The sequence below is a fragment of the Pseudonaja textilis genome, chromosome 2, assembly GCF_049901715.1.
Source record: "Pseudonaja textilis isolate UNSWEBS1 chromosome 2, rPseTex1.2, whole genome shotgun sequence".
NCBI classification, from domain to species: Eukaryota; Metazoa; Chordata; class Lepidosauria; order Squamata; family Elapidae; genus Pseudonaja; species Pseudonaja textilis.
In genome coordinates this window covers 64697809-64713577 of record NC_141991.1, presented here as the reverse complement: position 1 = coordinate 64713577, position 15769 = coordinate 64697809, and the positions used below count along the sequence as shown (strand labels likewise).

Genomic DNA, 15769 nt, shown 5'->3' with positions numbered 1-15769 from the left:
CATAGGAGACAGATGGTAGTCAGTTTCTAGGAGATATGAATTTGGTCTTGAATTATTTGAGGAGTATTTTTAATGATGATTTCACATTCATGCAATAGTTCATTAGCTTTGATGTGAGGTGCTTTAAGTTGGCCTGTGGCATTTGCTTTTCTGTCTCGTGTACTGAAAAGCACCATGTCAGAAATAGCAGTAGCACTTGGACTTATATAGCTACTGCTTCACAATGCTTTACAGCTCTCCCTAAATGGGTTAACAGAGTCAGCACATTGCCCCTGACAATCTGGGTCCTCATTTTACTGACCTTGGAAGGACAGAAGGATGAGTTAAGTTTGAGCCTGTCAGAATCGAACTCCTGGAGTGAGCAGTGCGTTAGCCTGCGGTACTGCATTCGAACATTGCAAAGGAGAACACTGCCGTGAGAAAATTATTCCATGACTTAAATGTGTATTTTTTATTATTTAGAACTATATCTAGATAATAAACATGAAGAAGCAAGTAGTATGTAATTTATGTAACTGCTACAACTGGATTACTCTCGCCTTTTTAATTGCAACTGCTAGATTGAAACCCAAAGCCACCTGTTTCAGAAATGCTATAAAGTTAAGAGACTTAAGATAACATAGCATGCCTCAGTGAAGGGATTCTTGCTTGAACTGTCACTCTTCTTTAGAGTTCTAAAGATTTCTGTCAGAGGAAGTGGAATCTCTTTCTCTCCTTTTTTTTTTCTTTTTGTCATTGGCTTCTGCTCAGAGTTGATGTTGAATGTGCCAGCCTCCTGTCTTCACCAGTTCTAAGCAGTAATAAAATACCTTGGGAAAACCTACTTTTGAAGAGTGGCATACCAGTTGATTGGTTAATTAATTGATGGAATGAAAAACAAAAGAGTTGCCTTATCAGTAAGAGATGTGGCATATAAATTTAATAAATAAGTACTCAGAGGCCCGAGACATGAAATCATTGTCTGACGGATTTTCCATACTTCCCCTGCTGCTTGCTATATAAAGGAATGAGATGATGTAAGTTGCAGAGGTATTTCCATGCACAACACATATGCCCCTATTTCATTTTATACATGTATATTTACTTGCAGGCTTTCTGCAACTGAAGACTCAGGTAGAGGATAATGCAGCAACCCTCTGAGAAATAACATTAACATATATAACCATCCAAACATAGTTTGAATTTGTATTTGCACTCTCTCGTCTTCTGGAAATTCTACCAAGGATAGGATGGCGAGGTTTCTTTTCTTGTGAAGTCTGTCTGGGAAGGAGGAAAATAAAAAGTTGGAGCCAGGTGGAGGAAAAGATTCAGGCTGCTCTTTCCATCCCTCCTTCTCTGCTACAAATGTGCTCCTAAAACTTCTTGTGGTTTAACATTATGTTTTGTTTTTATTGTTGCACAGAGACCTTCAATTGAACACAGTGGACTATGATTTGTTCAACTAATTTTACTTAGTTGAATTTTCTATTTGCATGATACACTGAACCATACATTAGTATCACGGACTGCACACACACTATACTAATTAAAATGTGACTGCTGACATATGGTTAAGGGCTAATCTATGCAATAGGTGGTTGCCTCACTGTGAGAACAAACCACAGTTTCATGAAAGCAGGAACACACAAAGCTATTTTTCTATTTATTCCAAACCACCAGAAATCACCCTTTTACCCCAGCTTGTCCCAGCATAAGAAGTGCTGTCTGATTTGCTTCCTTTCATGGTATACAAACACTTCCACTCGAAGTGGCCTCATCCCCTTTAGTCATAGTTGTTGCCTCCATGGCCATCTTGTCCCAGAGTGCCTTTGGAAAGGACCTTTTAGTGGTCTGCCTCTTTTTTGCTCCCTTCTCCTTCTCCCTGTCCAATGAAAATCATATGTCCTGAAATATTTGCCCATCGATAAGAAAACCATGGATGCATGCTTTCCCATGGGAAAGATTTTTTTTAAAGCTGGGGAATCCACCAATCAAGTGAAGTCCATGAAATTTGGCAGAACATCTGGCCATTGCTCTGGAGGGTGGTACTAAACCCCAGAAAGGTATTTGCTGAGCCAGCTTTTACTGCTAGCCACTTTTCATAGGGAGTCAAGCAGTTTAAGGCTACAGTGTAGTACAATATACCCGAGTATCTCCTATGAATTCAACCATTTTCTTGAGAGAACAAGGACTGTGATTTATGTTTCCTAGAACTGTGCATATCTTAAGGCCTGGATCGCTATTTTCAAGCATCTCTCCAGACCAGTGGTTTTCAATGGTAACTTTAAGATGTATGGATTTCAACTCCCAGAATTCCCCAGCCAGCCATGCTTAATTCTGCGAGCTGAAGTCCATACAATCTTAAGAGTTGTCAGGGTTGAGGGACATTGGTTCAGACTCTTGGTTTTGGTCTAATACACAAACACTCAGCGAGCCTTTATCCTAACTCTTTCTGTGATTTACATGAGGAAATCACAGGGATCAATAATTATTAACTATTTTTCCATTGTATGATCTAAACTGGTTGGTTTAAGTTTTGAGAAGATGCCAGAAATAGCCTTTTAGTTAAAATTGTACTTTTCTCATATTTGTCACCCGACTACTAAACACACCATTATGAAGCATTAGGCAAGGACAACGTTTCAAAGCAAAGCAAGGCATAACTCAAAGAATGGAAGAACAATCCAAAGGGAGATAAGCAGCAACTATTTTTCACCCTCAGATAACTTGACAGTAAATCTTTTGGCTGAAGAAAAAATACCACAGAAAAGCCCTTCCTGCTGATTTCTTTGGAAACGATTGTAAAGCCAAGAAAGGCAAGCTCAATTCTTTAATTAATCTCTATTCTGTCAACCAAAGAAAGATGTTTAGCAGGCCAGCTAAGTAACTGCAATATTTATAGATTCACTTTCAAATCAATTTCCCTGATAGGCAAGTGCAGCAGCCACGTCACTCCAGCAAATACCCCGTTGCTATGGAGATTTTGTCATCACAGCAGGGCAGCCTCTGAGCCCTGCTTGGCAGGAAGCTGTCAGGTAAGGTGCTGGCCTAAGTGAATTTGAACAGAAAATAATTTAATTAAATGATGATGCAAGGAGGGAAAGCAAGCTCATTGTCTGGATTTATCTTCTGCAAGATGTCTTGCCCAGAGAGCCAGCTTTTCTAGGGAATGATAAACCTGTGGTCCTTTCATGATACTCTATACACAAAGGTGGGAATATATTACTTTACTGCAGTTTACCACATTGAACAGTGTGGTGGTCCAATGGTGAAGATGCTTGCCTCCCACTCAGAATGTTCAATCCTATGTAGTGGCAGATGTTTCTCTTCTAGGGCACCAAGAAAAAAATGTGTTGCAAACTCGGTGTGGTGTCAGGAAGGGCATCCGGGCAGTATATGCTCAGCTCCATCCAGTTGCCTGAACTCTACCCTAAATTAAGGGATTGTGGGACCCCAAAAAGGGAGTCTATTGTAGTTTAACACATTGAGCAGTAGACTGGGTAATTGTGTAGCCCTCAACCCACTTTTTCTGCTTCAGAGCTTATATTAAGAGTGGATACTGGGCAAATTCTGGCTTAAATCTTAAATGTGATTATGATGGGTAGCTATAAATAAACCGCTCACAAATGTATCAATTTGTGATACATTTATAATAATACTTCCCCTGTTCCTTTTCAAAGTTATTGGAAGTATTGGAGCCTTACAATACAATATAAAGTTACTCATTTTCCAGCACTTTGTGCTCTTTTGTGAGCACAAAAACTTTCTGATTATCTTGGGAAAGAGACTAGACAACTAGGTGAGGTGGCAGTCAGTAAATATCTTCAGTGTTCAAAAGATTTGTGCATGAATTATGCATGAGCACATGTTATGCAGTAAGTATTTTTAAAATAAAGTTGATAAATCAATGGACTACAACAGGGCAAAAGTCTGTGTAATTGCTCAATATTTGATCAGAATTTTAGTACCACATATATTCATTTGACATTTCTCTTGTAGTTTTCTAGGATATATAGTACATGGAGAAGAAAAAAAGACTCATAATAATGTTTGATAAAAAAAAAATTATTAGCATATTTTTCTCTAATCTGGTGCTCTCCACTTGATGGCTGCGCACATAATGCTGGGGAATGCTACATTGCAAAATATAATGTCCAGCATGCCTGAATACCCCTGTTAAGATCTGAAATTAAACTTCTAAATTAATATTCTTATACTTTTCATACCTTAAGTCACTTTGCAAGAGAAACTGATGCAATTTAATTAAATTTTAGTGCTGGCCAACTTCAAACTGACTCTGGGCGTTGTACAGTAAAATCAAACAAAGTAGAAAAACACAATATTAAAAACAAAGAAATAATAAAAGCAAAAAGAAACTAGAACAGATGGAAAGACTGACTAACAATACCCATATCCTCAAACATGTCCAATAGGCCCCCAATCACCATAACACAACGAATTGTTACCCTACTAGTTGTTCAGCCTGCATCTAATTCCCAAAGCGCTATGTATCCAATTTGTTTTTTTGTCCGATCAACCTGACTAACTGTAGATCACAGATGTCTTTTATCTTAATGTCACTTGTATGCATGCCTCTGGTTCTACAGCTCAAAGACTGCCCCTTTATCCAATCTTTGTTCAACCCAAGAAAATCAAGAGCTAAATGCAAAGGATGCAAGCCAGCCAGTTGCTGTTAACACCCCAGAATTTCCAGTGTGAAATAGATTCTTTTCACTTGACTTTGTAAATCATGAAAAATTATCACGTTTCTAGCATTTTCCTATCTTCCCCAATATTCATTTATTCACTGTTATTTGATGCATTTTTAGGGTGCTTACTCCCTGATAAGTTGCAACAATGGGAGAGAGGAATATTGTGGGGTACTTCAAGAGAAATATATATGGTGAGATAATTGACAAATAAATAAAAGTGTACTTTTCTCTACCTAGGGTCAATCTGATTTTGCTGATGGAATCTGTTTACTCATAGCTGAAAGCCCACTTTTTGTGAGGGCAAAGCATCATCCCTTGGCTTTTCCACAGACTAGGCAATTAAAATAGAGCAAGGAGGTAGGTGCCTGGCAGGTACTTTGACCAATAAGAAAATACCTATTTCCCACCCTGGAATAGACCTGCTCTCATGTGTGACTTGTATACATTGCTAAAGCAATGGGGAGCAAAGAAAAGTTCTGAGTTCTGCAATGGTGACAATAAAGAGAATTTACGGAGTTTATAAAGGATCATCAGTGGTCTGTAGTTGATACCACACAATGGCCAGAGGCAAGTCAGGCAACACACTGGAGCGTTCAATGCATGTGGTGCAACTAACTGTCTAGGCTGCTTCATAGATAACTGATGATTCACATGAATGCTATTCTACAGCTTGTAAATGATTCTCGGGGACCAGCGTGGCTCTTTTTATAAATCTTTCACTAACAGTTCACTGGGCGGCTATTGTAGCATGAGAAAGTTCCTCATTTAAATTCTTCAGGTGTGACTCTGTCAGGTCAGGCGACTGGATCCTTTTTGTAAATGTTTGATTTTGTATTGAAGAGAAGCTAGAACCATGTGAGCATTAGTAACAAACAGTTTCTTATAGATTTTTTTCAAAATACATTGGTTTCACAAAGGCGTCTAGGTTGAATGGTTCAATCTAAGCCAGACAGAGAAAAGAGAGGAAGTTATTTGCAGTTACAAAGAAGACATGATTGCAAAGTTCTGTCTAGATTTCATGAAGCTGAACTTTTATTTCCACCATCATTCTGAACTATCCATCCACTTCATGTTGAACAAGAATCTGACAAGTATTAACTGTGAATACATAATTGTGTAGGCAGGCAACAAATTGGGGATATTTGACGCACTTCATTCTGTGAAGCATTCATGTTACCCTTCCTCAGTTGGTGTTCTTCAAGAATATATGGATTACTATAATTCCTAGCCATAGCTGTAATTGATTCTGCTAACTGGCCAGTTGTAGAAAGAGATTGGAATAGTAGACTAATCTAAATTATATTTAGATTATAGTCCATTAATATATGATCTGGAAAGATTAATGCAATTATTCCAATATCTTCCAACCAATACTGCAAATATAAAAGTGAAAAGAGAGCGAAAGTCATAAATATAATTTCTTAATTTTGAAGAAAATATTAAGCCTTATCTTTCCTTTTTAAAAAAATTCTTAAATTTTGTTGTCTGCATGACACCCTGACCCAGTGATATGCTATAGTGATTCATAGCTTGTTGGGTCACATGAACTATCTGTGACATGCTGTATGTATAGCTCTGATAGTGCAAGGAGTGAGTAAGCAATTTCTATTTTAGTCTCTTGGCATTAGTAGCTCTTAGTTTTTCCCTTCCTGAGTTTTTCATAAGGAGACTACCTACAGATGAACCTCGAAAAATTGGAATATCGTGCAAAAGTTCACTTATTTCAGTAATGCAACTTAAAAGGTGAAACTAATATATGAGATAGACTCATTACATGCAAAGCAAGATAGTTCAAGCCATGATGTGTCATAATTGAGATGATTATGGCTTACAGCTCATGAAAACCCCAAATCCACAATCTCAGAAAATTAGAATATTGTGAAAAGGTTCAATATTCTAGGCTCAAAGTGTCCCACTCTAATCAGCTAATTAAGCCATAACACCTGCAAAGGATTCCTTAGCCTTTAAATGGTCTCTCAGTCTGGTTCAGTAGGAATCAAAATCATGGGAAAGACTGCTGACCTGACAGTTGTGCAGAAAACTATCACCCTCCATAAGGAGGGAAAGCCTCAAAAGGTAATTGCAAAAGAAGTTGGATGTTCCCCAAGTGCACATTAATAGAAAGTTATGTGGACGGGGAAAGTGTGGAAGAGAAAGGTACACAAGCAGCAGGGATGACCGCAGCCTGGAGAGGATTGTTAGGAAAAGGCCATTCAAAAGTGTTGGGGACTTTCACAAGGAGTGGACTGAGGCTGGAGTCAGTGCATCAAGAGCCACCACACACAGACGGATCCTGGACGTGGGCTTCAAATGTCATATTCCTCTTGCCAAGCCGCTCCTGAACAACAAACAATGTCAGAAGCGTCTTACCTGGGCTAAAGAAAAACAGATCTGGTCTGTTGCTCAGTGGTTCAAAGTCCTCTTTTCTGATGAGAGCAACTTTTGCATCTCATTTGGAAACCAAGGACCAGAGACTGGAGGAAGAATGGAGAGGCACACACTGCAAGATGCTTGAAGTCCAATGTGAAGTTTCCACACTCTGTGTTGATTTGGGGAGCCATGTCATCTGCTGGTGTTGGTCCCCTGTGCTTCATTAAGTCCAGGGTCAACGCAGCCATCTACCAGGAGATTTTGGAGGACTTCATGCTTTCTTCTGCAGATGAGCTTTATGGGGATGCTGACTTCATTTTCCAGCAGGACTTGGCACCTGCCTACAGTGCCAAAAGCACCAAAACCTGGTTCAATGACCATGGGATTATTGTGCTTGATTGGCTAGCAAACTCGCCTGATCTGAACCCCATAGAGAATCTATGGAGCATTGCCAAGAGAAAGATGAGAGACATGAGACCGAACAATGCAGAAGAGCTGAAGGCCGCTATTGAAGCATCCTGGTCTTCCATAGCACCTCAGCAGTGCCACAGGCTGATAGCTTCCATGCCATGCCGCATTGAGGCAGTAATTGCTGCAAAAGATGCCCAAACCAATTACTGAGTACATATGCATGCTTATACTTTTCAGAGGTCCGATATTGTTCTATGTACAATCCTTGTTTTATTGATTGCATGGAATATTCTAATTTTCTGAGATTGTGGATTTGGGGTTTTCATGAGCTGTAAGCCATCATCATCACAATTATGACAAATCACGGCTTGAACTATCTTGCTTTGCATGTAATGAGTCTATCTCATATATTAGTTTCACCTTTTAAGTTGCATTATTGAAATAAATGAACTTTTGCATGATATTCTAATTTTTCAAGTTTCACCTGTATATTACCAGAGAGCAATACAACTTCTTAATCCCTCAAGCACTCGTGGATTTTGAAAATAAATATCAACAACACTGAGACACTACAGTTAGTCTTGATGACTAAAAGCTGGGACTGGCAACTCATCATTAAGTGATGTGACTTGCAATTTCACTGATGGATCAACTATTGACTCCGCTTGTTTGAAGCCAGCTGTGAAATGTGCAAATGATGTACACAAGAAAGCTGGATGCTGCAGCATTTGTAAATTCCTGCTGATTGTGCAGTGCTTGAATCTCTCTCATGTAACTTCAGGGACGCTGCACCAGTTGCAATTTTTAGGACTGATTGTAAAGATACATTTTCAGCAGTCATAACTTCAGATGGTCGCTAAGCAAAGCACTCATTAAGCAAAGAACTTAAGATGCAAAGTCATGTTCCCCTTTCCTCCACATTTTTATGTCCTGCAATTAGCAATATTTTTAAAAAATCCTCACGGATTGATTGAATTTGTTCATGATTTTCCCTTATGAAATAATTTCTGATTATTCCCTCACCTAAAGCATTATGAGCTGTGAATTTACATGAGCATAAAGTTGTAGCGTTTAATTGACAGGATCAGAATATAAGAAAGTGATCTGAAGAATGATACTTAGTCAAAGTTCACTGAGAAAAGCCAGGGCAGGAGCTCTGAAGTTTTGCTTTGTGATTCTGAATAGCCAATATAGAAGGGCTAAGATGATAACGATGATGATGATGAAGACGATGATGATAATGGTTGATGATGATGATGCTCTACAAGCTGCTTATTCCAGGAGATGGAATTGGCTGAACCTGAGGAAGTCCTGAAGCCAGAGGATTCCAAAAACTGAGTATCTCACTACCCTTAAGAATCGTAAATATTGACATTCAATCAGAACACATTTATCTAATTTGCCAAGACAAATTTGGCTCTAGTAATGAATTACTACGTTAAGTTCCAGATGGTAAACAATGGCTATCTCTAATGTGCCAATGTCATATATGTAGCCCAGTATCACAGCTACTTTTACAGGACTGATTTTTTTTTAAATGGTTTTGTAAAAAACAAAAACTCTCAATTGTTCAACCAGGGCCAGAAACATCATGGCCATTCTCATGATGTCAGTTGTTATAGGAATGAAAAAGACAATGGGATCAGTGTAGCCACCATCACTCCAAAACCCATTTCTCTTCCAGCCTGGGAAAAGGAAGATAAACTACAAGTAGTCCTCAACTTACGACTCCAACTGAGCCCAGAATTTATGTTGCTAAGAGAGAAATGTGCTAAGTAGTTTTGCCTCATTTTATGACTTTTCTTGCCACATTTGTTAAGTGAATAACTCCAGTTGTTAAATTAGTAATACGGTTGTTAAGTGAATCTGGCTTCCCCATTGACTTGGCTTGTCAGCAGGTTGCAAAAGGGAATCCCATGACCCCGTGACACTGCAACCGTCATAAATATAGGAACCAGCTGTCAAGCATCCAAATGTAAATCGTGTGACCACAGGGATGGAACAATGGACATAAGTGTGAAAAATGGTCATGTGACTTTTTTCAGTAGAATAGAATAGAATTCTTTATTGGCCAAGTGTGGTTGGACCCACAAGGAATTTGTCTTGATGCAAATACTCTCAATATACATAAAACAAAAGATACATTTGTCAAGAGTCATAAGGTACAATACTTAATAATAATCATAGGGAACAATAAGCAATCAAATCATACTAGGAAACAGACAATTTAAAAAATCATAAGGATACAAGCGACAAAGTTACAGTCATAAAGTCATAAGTGGGAGGAGATGTGTGAAAGGAAGGATGGGAAGATTAATAGTAATAGTAATGCAGACTTAGTAAATAGTTTGACAGTGTTGAGGGAATTGTTTATTTCTAAACAAATAATTTAAACAAATAATTCCCTCAACAGTGTTGAGGGAATCATTTGTTTAGCAGAATTCCGGTCGCACCATAACTTCGAACAGTCACTAAATGAACTGTTGTAAGTTGAGGACTACCTGTACAGACTAATCTCCTTTTCAGGTTGAGACGTAATATGAGGCCATGATCTGAATAAGTATCCACAGAAGAAGTCAAGTGATAAACCAAATTAACAGTGATATTTATGCTATAGCCATAATTGTAATCTTTGGCCCAGGACCGGACATCTGTAAGATCCAATCACTTTACATTTTACTGCATTAGCTGAAACACAACTAATATCTGAAGGCCATATTTCCTGATGTAATTTCTGGTAACTACTACCTCTCTTAATATAGTTGAAATTAATGCAATGTAACTGAAAGATAGAAAGCTTTATTACAATTTAAGTATATTAGATTGACTTCTCCTACCCCTAAACATTTAAAAGAGGTGTTAAAACATACATCCTATCTAGAGGAAACACAATGAATAGATTTATTTGAGGCAATCTAGAGTTTTCTCCAGAAATGTCTTCTGATCTCATTTTTAGTGCTGAAGTATTTATGATTCATTCTGCTGTTAATGGTTTGTTCTGGAGAGTGCCTTGTGCCAGTAACTAAAATAGAAATGCAACAGAACCTTAGATCACCAACAATCTTGTTCCCTAAAATCAGATACTAGCCATCTGGTCTTAGGCCTTGTGGATAAGAACACAGTATTGCATTTCAGTTTGATTTATTCCAAAAAGGATCTATCTTTTAATGCTCAAGCTAGCATAATCATTATATAAAGGACCTGACATAAATACAAAACAGATTATTTTCTGGAACTTTTCCAAACAGGCTTCTTTCCAACATATTCTTTGTGTGTGTGTGTGTGTGTACACACAACTAGGTTTGCCTGATTTATATTCTGTGATTGTGTGAGTTGTATGTACAGCACAGGTCAAAATGACTTTCTTAGTTTAGTAGCATGATACATCAGCATTAACTAGCAGATGTAAAAAAAAAACATTTCCACACATGTGGGTTTCAAGATTAAAAAATTATGTTATACCTGTTTGCTTTATTTCAGTATATTATTTTCTCCTTTCTTCCTGGTAAAGGCTCACTGCAAATGCAAAGGAAAAATGGCAGCTGAGTGTGCTCACTTTTTTCTTTGTTTTTTTTTCTTTGCTGCCATTATTCAATCTGAAAACATAACAAGCTGCTTTTCTGCCTTCTCTGCATGATTAGAAATGCACAGTTTATATAGTGCTAAGCTTACATCTGAAATACTACCATGAGAAAAGCAACTGATCAAACCGAATAGAAAAACACTCAGCAGAAACTTACGAGCTTTAAATCAAAAAAAGAAATCCATTAACCATAAGTCCATGATCTTCAATAAGGAATTGACCTATAGCAGGTAGTGGGCTCCACCCCAGCTTCAGAATTTCAGCAGGAGCCACATTGGCTTCGTTTGTTTTTCCCTGTCCACGGGAAAGTCCTGCCTGCTTCTGCTGCCTGTGGTACCACCACGAATCATCTGGGCGTTGATGGAATGGTGTGCTTGTCTTCATTTAAACTTACTCTTTGGGAAACTTGTGGCAGAGATTTCACCTACCATCTAAAGGTGTGAGGTTATTCTAGAATAGCATAGTTTGGCAAGCCGGTTAAAAGCATTAGAGGTGGTATGAAGTATTGAGGATCGACAGGTTTTCCAAGCAATCTGCCCTCAACCTTCAAATCCTTGAAGCATAGCCATAGACACATTTAATACAAAGGTAGCCTTCCTGGGGATTAATCAGGAAGCAATAAAAAGCATCGGTTTCTTAGCCAAACCTTTACCTAACTCAGTGATCCATTTTTATTCCCTCTTAAGAGTTTTGTCTCTTTGATTCTTGACATTATTTGTTCCCAGTTTTTCATATTGCAAATAAATGCTTTGTTTGGCCATACTGAGCAATTCCTAATCCTATGCAGAATCCAATACAGTGGTACCTCAGTGCTCATTGTTAATTGCTTCAGGGAGGCATGATGAGTATCTAACAATTTTTTCCCATAAGGAATAATGTAGTGACTTATAAGGCAGCTGGCATTGACAAGTTCTGGCTTGTGCATTGAATACCAAGCAAACGATGTGCAGCAGGGCAAAATTTTTGGATCAAAATGTGTGGAGTACCAAATTTGATAAGTTTCAAAGCAGTTGAGTATCAAGGTACCACTGTATCTATGTCTGAACTATCAAATCAAAGAATTTGTGCAATAGATGCATAATAGTTTGCAGAATCAAGCTAGTAGCGTTCTCATTTCCTTTTCCCTAAAGGCTCTGGGCAGATTCACACTTTCTGCTTTGCCCCCTCTCATACCACGTCTGAGTACAGAAATGGATGATATCTTCCTCCTCCCAATCTTTGCAAATGCACCCTGCATCCATGTTTTCCAGCTTTAGTTCAAAATTGCTGGATTCTGGCTGGAATTGCCTTAAGTCCTTCAGAGCAACTGGTTTTGGGTGCTTTGTTCCATTCTGAGCAGCCGCGGTCTGAGTGGCTGTAACCAACACCATTTACAATCCGTACGGCTGTATTTTGCACCAGCTCGATCTTCCCAATGCTCTTCAAGGGCAACCCCGCATAGAGTACATTGCAGTAATCTAGATAGGAGTCACAAGAAGATGAGTCTGTAGAGATTCTCAGTCCTCCAGGTCATGGTTGTCCCAAAGGTGCTTTTTCAGGAGGCAACTGGACTTTCTGGATTTTTCTTTGAAGACGTTTCGCTTCTCATGCAAGGAGCTTCTTCAGCTCTGACTGGATGGTGGGGAATGGAAGGATTTATACTTCTTGCAGACAGATGGTCATTTGGATCCTTTTAGAGGGTCGTTGAAGCACCTGGACGTTTATCTGTGTCCTCAAGATCATCTGAGTGGTGCTAATGGTTCCTGTAGGTCGCAATTTTTCTGGAAATCCATTCTTACTCCCACACCATTCAAAGGGTGTTCATCCCAAATTGTATAGCTAAAAGCAGTGGTGGGATTCAAAATTTTTACTACCGGTTCTGTGGGGATGGCTTGGTGGGCATGGTAGGGGAAGGATACTGCAAAATCCCATTCCCTCCCCACCCCACTAACCTGCTTTCCAGCTCCGTTCTCCTGTGTAGGGCAACAAAAGAAGGCCCAGCCGATCAGCCGGGACTCGGGAGGCAGAGAAGAGATGGGGGCGGGGCCAGTCAGAGGTGGTATTTGCCGGTTCTCCAAACTACTCAAAATTTCTGCTACTGGTTCTCCAGAACTGGTCAGAACCTGCTGAATACCCACCTCTGGCTAAAAGTCTGTAGAGATTCTCAGTCATCCTGAAGATACTTTTTCAGGAGGCAACTGGACTTTCTTGTTTTTTCTTTGAAGACATTTTGCTTCTCGTCCATGAGAAAGTCCAGTTGCCTCCTGAAAAAGCACCTTTGGGACAAGACGACAAGTGTTAGTGAGCAGAATCTCCCAGTTCAGGAATGGGTGCAACTGCTTGTACAAGCTGAAGGTGTACAAAAGTCCTTTTAGCTACAACTACCATTTGCACTCCCAGCAGGATCCAAAACTCCAAGAGTACCCCACAGATTGCACATTGTGTCTCTCTGAGACAGTGCCATCCCATCTAGGGTTTAGTCACCAGAAAGCCCAAGCACCCAAAGCCATTCAGTCTTGCTTGGGTTAAACAAAGGTCCATTGATCCCCATCCAGGCCCCTTACAACCTCTAGAAACTGGGAAGGGATATCCATGGCATCATTCAGGCAGCCCAAGGGGTGAAGATAAAAAGCTGAATGTTTTCAGTATGTGAATTCTAGCTCGTTCCAAACTGCTGGATCACTTAACCCAATGATCTCTTGTAGAAGTTAAATAAGAGAAGACCAAGCCCTGCCTTGTCCCACAAAGTGAGTGTTGGGTTAGGAAACCAGGAGAAGCAACCTTGGTTGCCACATGAAGTGAGATCAGGTGGAATAGGAATTCTTCATTGATTATGTTTATTAGAACAGAATTTCCTCAGGCTTTTCACAGCAATTAGGAAGAGATCCTTGCGAAGTCCTGTCTCATTTGGCCCTATCTCTACATATATATGCATGTGTGTATCATTCTGAGAGCCATGATTCAAAATAAATTCAAGAAGCACTTCACAAAGTATGTCAGGTAATTGGTTGCTAGGCGATTGCCAGTGACTTCCTTCTGACCTTGAGACAAATGGCTACAGGAGGGCAAAACATGATAATGTCAAGTAGCTCAAAATTATATTTTAAAAGAACGGCTTGAAGATTGATGTCACACAAATTTCAACTTTTCAAGTAAAGAAACCAGCGTGCACCGTGAATTCTGAAAGTTTCCTAAACAATTAAACAACAACCATAGCATGAAGATGGAACAGGGATCCCCAACCCCCAGGCCGCATCTCACTACTAGGCTTTGAGCCTTTCGGAACCGGACCATGGAAGTGGCTAGCGAGCACATGCACATCCCCACTTGTACAAGCAGCTGGTAAGTGCATGCACACACTCTCCATTTGCATTATTGGTGTGTGCATATGCCTGCCCCTCGCACAAATGGAGTTGTGCATACACACATGCTTGCTTGCCGCGTGCAAGCACATGGAACCATCCCCTCCCCCCCCTCCCACCAGTCTGCAAAGCTGAAAAGGTTGGGGAGCTCTGAGATAGAAAAAAGACTTGTAGCAAATACAACCAGGGGCCTGATTAATCCTCACCTTCTGGTAAAAGCTAAACCTTGCTAAAGAGAAAGATTGTGCATAAAACAAGCCTAATATGAAAGAGGAGCTTAATCATCCATCTTGTGGCAAAGATTTCCACAGTTTTGGTGTGTCTATGGCAGGGGTGTCAAACCCATGTCGTCATGGCGGTGTCACATGACGTATCACAACTTTTCTTCAGTAAACCAGGCATGGGCATGGCCAGCACGTCACACATCTGGCCCATGGGCCGCGAGTTTGACAGCCTGGTCTACGGGAAAGACTGCATACTCTCAATACTTGAGAGACTGTTCTGGTATCAAAGTATATTTTAAATTTCAGAAGGATAATGGGGTTCCTCTGTTTCCTGACATCTTAGAAAGTTATTACATAAACATCAATTCCCCCCCACACACACAAAAAAAATTCTCAAATTCACAATTCTGAGCATTGGTGTCAAACCCCACATGGCTGGCAAGCCCAAGGGAAGTAATAACTACTCAAATTTCAGCAAGATATCTTTAATGCTAGTCTCATATAAAAACAGAATCTTGGAAACTGTAACTGGAATTTCCCATCTTTCTTTCTTGGGAGTTAATTAAAGTGGAGTCTCTGAATACTTTCAAATGCAATCCCCGATCTCCCTCCACCACAACTCTGTTGCTATCCATGAGATAAAGTGTCAGTTGACTTTCCCACAGTTACCTTCTTCCTTCCTTCCTTTCCCAGGCATCCCGCAATCTGTCCTAATTATGGATTGTGGAAGAATTGGGTAAAACACAGATTCTGCTGTGAGATTTCAGGAAAAAAGTGCTGCATGTTGACACAAGGATCTCTCTCATTCCAAGGATCTCTTTAATGTTTGTAAACATGCTCATCCTGAAATGTTAAAAGGGTATTTGTGTGAATATTACTTTGTTTACTGAACAGTCTGGTAGCATAAAAAGAAGCTCTACCCGACAAGTTGACCTCTTTACATATCGTACAGATTTTTTAGTTCGACAAAAGCTTATTTTGCTATTCATCATAAAAGGGAAAAGTACAACTTGTCTTTCCAGGATGTCTTCCAGCTGCTCACAGATGAACATGGGGATCATTTAGTGTTTAGGTCAATGTTTCTCAGCCTTGAAAACTTTTAAGATGTGTGGACTTCAACTTCCAGAATTCCACAGCTGGCATGTTTAA

General features: G+C 39.6%; 1 long non-coding RNA gene across 2 annotated transcripts; it reads right to left on the bottom strand.

The window, feature by feature from the left end:
* Positions 1-437: 437 nt before the first annotated feature.
* Positions 438-15458, bottom strand: LOC148126887 (uncharacterized). 2 transcript variants are annotated; one of them, XR_015741686.1, is made up of 3 exons: positions 15290-15458; positions 1085-1256; positions 438-994 (listed from the first exon to the last, which is right to left on the bottom strand). It is a non-coding gene; the product is annotated as an uncharacterized LOC148126887 (long non-coding RNA). The 2 variants fall into 2 exon arrangements; XR_015741685.1 differs by lacking the exon at positions 15290-15458 and having other exon boundaries at positions 1085-1675.
* Between the last annotated feature and the right edge of the window lie 311 nt (positions 15459-15769).